General features: G+C 44.3%; 1 long non-coding RNA gene across 2 annotated transcripts in view; it reads right to left on the bottom strand.

The window, feature by feature from the left end:
• Positions 1-8,467, bottom strand: part of LOC108292074 — a 15,547-nt gene that overhangs the window by 1,557 nt on the left and 5,523 nt on the right. The window contains exons 1-2 of one of the 2 annotated variants that reach the window (XR_005197444.1): positions 3,741-4,404; positions 2,365-2,591 (exon numbers count right to left, since the gene is read on the bottom strand). This is a non-coding gene — a long non-coding RNA (uncharacterized LOC108292074). Of the gene's footprint in view, positions 1-2,364; positions 2,592-3,740; positions 4,405-8,467 lie in introns of those variants that run through there. The other variant, XR_005197445.1, reaches the window with a different exon arrangement.

Raw genomic sequence — 8,467 nt, 5'->3', positions numbered from 1 at the left:
GCTCACCACAACCTCTGCCTCCCAGGTTCAAGCGATTCTCCTGCCTCAGCCTCCCAAGTATCTGGGATTACAAGCATGTGCCACCATACCCGGCTAAATTTGTATTTCTAGTAGAGACGGGGTTTCTCCATGTTGGTCAGGCTGGTCTCAAACTCCCGACCTCAGGTGATCCACCCTCCTCAGCCTCCCAAAGTACTGAGATTCCAGGTATGAGCCACCATGCCCGGCCTCAACCTCATTAATTTTTATAATGGGTAAAATTTTTTCATTATATTAGCAAAAAAGACTCTGCACTGAATAAAGTATGGCATTCAAACCATTTGAAACGGCTTCCTGGCTGGGAAGGCACTGCAGTGGTCCCAGGGCAGTTTCTGGCCTTGGGAAAAACAAATGGAACTTCGGCCGTTCAGGAAGGGAAACTCAAGAATCCAGGCCTTGCGTTTCACTCTTTTTTTCTCTGACAGCTTGGAAGTGGAGTCATGCTTTATTTACTGAATATGCTCTTCTTGTTTCTTGTAACCATGGTGCTTTAGTTGAGTGTGTCTTATGTCAGACTACTGCTGAGCCAATATTTATCATTTTAGAAATTTCCATGAGTCATAAAACAAACCTGCAACCCGCTTGCTGTACCTTCTATGGGCGTTTCTTTCCTAGAGTTGTTTAAAGCAGAAAGAAAAAATGCTGAACCTAGAATCCAACACTTGGCGTTTATCAGAGCACTTACATACTTTCTCCTGCATGGAGGCTCCTCCTCTGAAATTTCAAAATCCATGCAGCTCAAATCCAAGGTGTGCCGCCTGCTGCCTGAGGTGCCCTGCCCACCCAGGAGTCCAAAATGCTCTCCAGAGGGCCAGGTCTGGGCTGAGAAAGAAAGGAGGCTTTAGAGGTTTGCAGAGAGGAAGTGACTCACTGGCTCAAGGGGTGAGAGGGAAGGCTTTCCACCGGACAGAGAACAAAAATGAGCAAGCAATTCCTTCCACCTCCAGCGTGGAAAATTTTACTAGGGGACCACCTCTGAATGGCTGGGCCTGAATTTACTGACCACTCACCTCCACTCCCCCTTCCAAAAAGAAAAGTAAAGAAAAAAAAAAGCAGGACCAATTATAAGATGTAGTGTGTTTGCCTCATTTACAGGTAAGGATGATGAAGCTAATGCTGTCTGCTCTTTTTGTGCCAATCAGCTCCCTTTCCCCAGACATGGATAGTTGGGAAAACCACAGTAAGTCTACAATCTAGAAAACTACAGCAATTTATTGCTTTTGGCATTAAAAAAAAAAAAAAGAGCCCCCTAGAGCCCTGTTTTGTCTAGAGCCCAAGGCCTAGAGTTTATAAATCAAAATTTAAAAGCCTGCCTTAGTATTACTAGAACAGGATACTTCACAAATTGCTAAGATTGTGACAGGCACTCAATTATCTCTTCTGCGGAGTGCAAGCATCACCTTTTAGAGTTAAAGGGGTCAAATTAGTGAATACCTTGAGTCTACAGATGAGAACAAGGAGTCCCAGAAGAGAACACCTTGCAGAGGTCACATGGCTAGTCAACAGTAGTGCTAGGCAAGAATAGAATTTGTGTCATCTCAGCTGAGGGCCCCAGCCCCTAGGCCATGGACCAGTTTTGGTCCATGGCCTTTTAGGAATGCGGTGAGTGAGCATAACCAGCTGAGCTTCACCTCCTGTCAGATCAGCGGCGGTGTTAGGTCCTCATAGGAGTGGGAACCCTATCGTGAACTGTGCATGCAACGAATCTAGGTTGCACACTCCTTGTGAGAATCTAACTAATGCCTGATAATCCGAGATGGAACAGTTTCATCCCAAAACCATCCTCCCACCACCATCCACCTGCTGCCCCATCCGTGGAAAAATTGTCTTCCACAAAACCAGTCCCTGATGCCAAAAAGGTTGGGGACCGCTGATCTGGAGTCAAATACCTCATTGAAGGACTGGTAATGGAAATACTGGAACAAAACAGTTACACTAAAAGGCACTCAAATTTCAAATCATGGCCATTGGCCTTTGGCTATCTGTTTCTGGTATTCTCCTTGAATACAACTCAGAGTTCCCTCAGCAGGAAGAGCTGGGTTTCTCTGGCTGACCATCATTTGACAACCCTCCTCCCACCCCGCAAAAGACAGGAAAACTAGGAAGTAAGCCAGAGCAGACCCAAAGGAAATAAAAAAACTAAAAGGAAACCCATTACATATCTATATCTATCTTATGTATCTTGGTCCACGGGGTCTAATTTTTTTTGTAGGAACATGGGGCATTCTCTTCTTCCAAACATTTAACTTTGAATAAACCCTCCAGCCATCTCTTCCATATTCATATTTGCCAACATAAGTGAGGAATGATGCCATTAACACTCACTCACTTCCTTCCTCTGTGGATGCTCCACTCATCAAAGATCCAGTAACATCTCCCTGGTGTGATTTGCTGCACCAGGTAGGATCCTGAGAATTCCCAAGAGAACCTGGGCCAAGTTTATCTTGGTGTTTCTGTTTTCACTTGTGACCTCCTTATTCATCTTCGTATTCCTGGTAGTTAACACGGCCACAGCTGGTACACAGTAGGACCTCAGGAAACATCCATCAAATCTAAATGAAAAAATGTTCAGCTAGATTTGACAGCGGCTTCCCATTGTGAATATAAACAAGATGCTTGTTTTAACACCAAATGCAAACTTTTTAACACTTAGCTCCTCTCTCTCATACGAGAAATTCTGGAGATCGTAATGAATAATGGGATGTGATGAAAGCAACCCTTTAAAAAGGTCAGGTTATGGCCGGGCACGGTGGCTCACGCTTGTAATCCCAGCACTTTGGGAGGCTGAGGCAGGCGGATCACAAGGTCAGCAGTTCGAGGCCAGCCTGACCAACATGGTAAAAACCCATCTCTACTAAAAATACAAAAATTAGCTGGGTGTGGTGACACGTCCCTGTAACCCCCACTAGAACCCTGGAGGTGGAGGTTGCAGTGAGATCACATCTCTACCTGGGAGACAGAGCAAGACTCTGTCTCAAAAAATAAAAATAAAATGGTCAGGTTGCTTCGACTCCTGCTTGGTTAGCAAGTATTAGTTTGAGCCATACGGCAGGCACGGTGGCTCACGGCTGTAATCCCAGCACTTAGGGAGACCGAGGCGGATGGATCACCTGAGGTTGGGAGCTTGAGACCAGCTTGACCAACATGGAGAAAACCTGTCTCTACCAAAAATACAAAATTAGCCAGGTGTGGTGGCGCATGCCTATAATCCCAGCTGCTCAAGAGGCTGAGGCAGGAAAATCGCCTGAACCCAGGAGGTGAAGGTTGCAGTGAGCCGAGATCACACCACTGCACTCCAGCCTGAGAGGCAAGAGTGAAACTTTGTCTCAAAAAAAAAAAAAGATTGAGCCATAGAAATTCTGATTTTTGTGGGTCAAAGAGTGTTGACTTATAAAATTATTAAACCAAATATAATAGAAAAGAATATAACTATAAATCCATTGCTTAATACCGAGGCTGTAATTCAGTTTTTTTTTTTTCCGTTTTAGTCTCGCTATATTGCCCAGGCAGGTCTTGAACTCCTGGGCTCAAGCTATCCTCCTGCCTCTGCCTCCCTAAGAGCTGGAATTACAGGCGTGAGCCACTGTGCCCAGCTATAATTCAGTTTTCTCACTAACCCACTTTTATCTCTCACCATATCTATATGGCCCTACACGACCAGAGGTAGGGGTTATCTTTCAGCCTCATCTGGGTCCACCTACCTTCGCTGTGCAGGCCCCAGCCACATTCTTCCTTCTGTTCTTTTAACATGCCATGCTCACTCCTTCCACCTGGGATGCTCTTCCTCCAGATTTTCACATGGATGGGTCCCTCTTGCCATTTAAGTCTCTGCTTAAATCCCACCCCTTCAGAGGAGATTTCTCTGAGCACTGATTTAAATAGTGCCCACTCTATTCTCTCTCACATTACGCAGTTTTATTGTCAACAACGCACCTATCATTCACAACCTTTTTTGTTGTTTGTTGGCCTGTGGTAGGCTAGAATTTAAACTCCAGGGCAACAGGAATCTCGTCTGTCTTATTCACAGCTCTGAACAGAGTAGGCACATTGTGGGCACAAAATAAATGTTGAAAACAGTGAATTCAATCATTTTTAAAAAGCAGCAGAATCAAAGTTGCAGTCATTATTTCTACAAATATTTCTTTATCTTGTTTTACTAACTTCACCATCCTGGAATTCCTTTATTCAGGGGTCCCCAACCCCTGGGCAGTGGCCCGTGGCCTGTTAAGAACTGGGCCACACAGTAGGAGGTGAGCAGTGGACGAGGGAGCCTTACTACCTGAGCTCTGCCTCCTGTCAGATCAGCAGTGGCATTAGATTCTCATAGGAGCATGAACCCTAAAGTGAACTGCGCATGCAAGGGATCTAGGTTGTGTGCTCCTTATGAGAATCTAACTACAGTTTCATCCTGAAACCATCAAACCCTGCCCCCACACTGTCCATGGAAAAATTATCTTCCACCAAATTGGCCCTTGGTGCCAAAAAGTTTGGGGACTGCTGCTTTATATGATATTGGCCCTTTTCCTTCCATCCTTCCTGCCTCAAACTTTTCTCTCATTCTTTGAATCTTTTCATCCCTTCTTGATGCCTTCTCAGTTAATTTCTTGACCTAATCTTTGGATTCATATGCTTGATTTTTGCATATATCCAGTCTGTTACCCAGCCCACCCACTGATTCCTTTAGTTCTACAATAATATTTTTCTTTCTTCCTCTTTCTTTCTCTTTCTCTCTTTCTCTCTTTCTTTCTTCTTTCCTTTCTTTCTTTCTTTTTCTTTCTTTTTTTTGTTGTTTTTGAGGCAGGGTCTTGTTCTGTCACCCAGGCTGGATTGCAGTGGTGCGATCTCAGCTCACTGCAACCTCTGTTTCCTGGGTTCAAGTGATTCTTGTGCTTTGGCCTCCCGAGTAGCTGGGATCACAGGCATGCACCACCACTCCTGGCTAATTTTTGTATCTTTTAGTAGAGATGGGTTTTTGCCACATTGGCCAAGCTGGTTTTGAACTCCTGGCCTCAAGCGATCCACGTGCCTCGGCCTCCCAAAGTGTTAGGATAACAGGTGTGAGCCACCACGCTTGGCTCAGTTCTATAATGTTTTATATTCCTAATGTCTCCAATTTTTCCATAGCTGCTTGTTCCTGCTACTGGCTTCCTAATATCTTTTCTTACCTCTCTGAGAATATTCACTGTGCTCATTTTAATCTCTTGTGAGTTTTTTTCTGTGTGAGTTTATTCAGCTTGCTGCCCTTCCTTCGCAGTGCTTGGATTCCTCTTAGTCTCATTATCCTCACTGGTAGACCCATACCTGTCCTGAGGATTTTCATCTCCCTGGGCTTGTGCACAATGCCTCAGGGAGAGGTGAGAACTGGTTCTGTTCCTGGAGAGTTTGGGGAGACAGGTGAGGGTGGACCAGGATGGAGAACCACCGATGTTATAATCTGGGCTTAACCTCATAACTCATCCTTGTGGATAACTTCCGCTTCCCCCATTCCTCTGCTCCAGGTTATAATTACTTAGTTCTCAGAGGGAGGGGAGGGGAGGAAAAGCCCTAGGCCTCAGTAGCCCACTAGCATGTGTTGGTATCACCTCCATATCCCAGCAGGGCTTCAGCACTGCCCCGACGTTACCTAGCAGCCTCTGGGATGGGCACTTTGCTGTTTCTGAGTTTGTCGTGCCCTGCAGTAGCAGTGGGTGAGGCAGAAGTCTGCAGAGAATAATGGGATGGGCTGGGGAAAAATGAGTCCCAACCAGAGAGCTTGCTACGACCAGCCCATTGCTGTCTGTGACATGTTTTTTCCTCCTCTGTCACTTTCCTCCCATTCTTAACTACCATGTGAACCAGTCCTTTCATTTTTTTTCTAAAGTGACTTATTCTGAGCTTTTAGAAAAGCTCTCTTGTTTTTATATGTTACAGTTTGCTGTGAAATTTCTAGTCTCTTCATTCCTACCCATCATGATTTTATGACTTGTGATTACACTCAATCCTACATATGTGCCGAAGAGTCTGAACTCATTTCATCTATCCTTAAAAAAATACTTGACTTCCTTGTTTGCCCCTTTCTGAATCTTTTGTGGCTCATTTTTCTTTCTCTCAAAGTATAACAACAAGCAGATCAGAAGTGTAAAAAGAATGTATCATGCTTATGAAAATGGGAAGACAACCTAGAGACATATGCACCCCTGAGACATAGTGCTGAATGAATAAATAAAACCAAGCGGCAGTCCTGCATGTATTGTTGAGACCATTTGTATTTTTTTTAATGCCCTATATTATAAAGGTCTGGAAGGTTCCACGTTAACTGATGAGCAGTGTGATGCCCACTCCGACCTTGGTGTGTATATATGTGTATGCAAGGAACTGTGGGACTGTTCATTTATCCTTGCCCTGGATTTCCTTCTTAGAACATTCCCAAAACTTTCCTGAAATGTTTAATTTATTAGATGGGCTTCAGGGCAGTCCATGAGCTCCCTGAGGTTAAAGACCAAGATTTGTGAGTAGGAAAGTCCATCTTTCCAGAGAGAGGGTTTATACTTTTTTTCTTGAAATGGGAGTCTCACACTGTTACCTGTGCTGGAGTGCAATGGCACGATCTCGGCTTACTGCAACCTCCACTTCTCAGGTTCAAGTGATTCTACTGCCTTAGCCTCCCAAGTAGCTGGTATTACAGGCAACACCAGCACACCCGGCTAATTTTTTGTATTTTTAGCAGAGACGGGATTTCACCATGTTGGCCAGACTGGTCTAGAACTCCTGATCTTCCGATCCGCCCACCTCGGCCACCCAAAGTGCTGGGATCACATGCGTGAGCCACCCCACCCGGCGAATTTATACTTTTTATAAGACTCCCAAAGGGAATATATGGCCCAAGAGAGGCTAAGAACCACTGATCAAGATAATCATACCACTTTCTACTCCATTATCTCATGATTTTAACTCAATAAGCATGCTATTATCCGAAAAACTTACATAATTGGTCAATCTTTGATGTTATAAAATAGTGGTATATGACTTTTGCTCTACCATAGGACTAACAGAGAAATCAATAATGTTATCATGTGGTACCGTATCCTTCCCATGAATATACTTAAATATATTTAGCCTTTTCCTAAAATAGATGCCAGGGCCCTTCAGCACCAGGCTACGGGCAGTAAGGAATGTTCAGAATGTATTTTCTACAGCTTCTATTTGTTTCACTTTGCCAATTAACTTCCTATGTGGTACTAAGCAAACAAGAAGACATACTGAATTTCTCTTGTTCGGCCACACTCACAAGTGCTGTGTCATGTGGCCTCATGGTAAAGGGCTTGGGATCAGATCTTGTACTCCTCTGGCTCTGGGCTCCCAAGGAATGTCTCTTCACCTTCCCCATCTTGGGATGAGGCCAGTGATAATATCTACCTATGGCAGTCATTACTGGTTATCTCCCCTTCTTCCTTAGTAAAGGAACAGCAATGTTTTAGCTAAGCACACAGCCAGTCAGAGAACAGACCATGTTTCCCAGCTTCCCTTGCAGCCATATGACTAAGTTCTGGTCAATGAGATAAAAGGAGAAATTCTATAAAGTACAGAGTGTGTGTTCTAGAAATATGATATAAAATCTTCTATGGTATAAGTTTCCAGAACTTTTTTTTTTTTTTTTTGAGACAGAGCCTTACTCTGTTACCTCCCAGGTCAAGCAATTCTCCTGCCTCAGCCTCCTGAGTAGCTAGGACTACAGGCACATGCCACCACACCTGGTTAATTTTTGTATTTTTAGTAGAGACAGGATTTCACCATGTTGGACAGGCTGGTCTCGAACTTCTGACCTCAGGTGATCTACCTGCCTCAGACTCCCAAAGTGCTGGGATTACAGGTGTGAGTCACCCGTCAGCCAGTTTCTGGGATCCATAAAAAAGGGGATGCATATGCTGGGCAACATAGGGAGATCTTGTTTGCACACATATATTTTTATTTAAACCCTCTTGTTTAAATAAAAATATTTAAAAATTAGCTAGGTCAGTGGTGTGCACCTGTGGTCCCAGCTACCTGATAGGCTGAGGTGGGAAGATTGCTTGAGCCTGGGAGGCTGAGGCAGAAGTGAGCCATGATCACACCACTGCACTCCAGACTGGGTGACAGTGAGACTCTGTCTCAAAACAAAGAGGATGCCCTTTTTAATCTTTTTTCCCTCCTTTTTACTGCCTAAAATGTGGAAGTAATCGCTGGTGCTTTTAACAGTCATCCTGGACTATGAAGTAACCTTAGGAAGACAATCTATGCACAACAAAGCTAGGTGGGCATGGTGGTGATGTGAGCTTGTGGTCCCAGCTACTCAAGAGGTTGAGATTGGAGGATTGCTTGAGGCCAGGTGTTTGCACAACGGCACTCCAGCCTGAGTGACAGGGTGAGACACTGGCATAAAAAAAAAATGAAAGAGAAATTGGGTTTTGAA

The sequence above is a fragment of the Cebus imitator genome, unplaced genomic scaffold (assembly GCF_001604975.1).
Source record: "Cebus imitator isolate Cc_AM_T3 unplaced genomic scaffold, Cebus_imitator-1.0 Scaffold475, whole genome shotgun sequence".
Taxonomy (NCBI): Eukaryota; Metazoa; Chordata; class Mammalia; order Primates; family Cebidae; genus Cebus; species Cebus imitator.
This window is presented reverse-complemented; position numbering and strand designations above follow the sequence as displayed.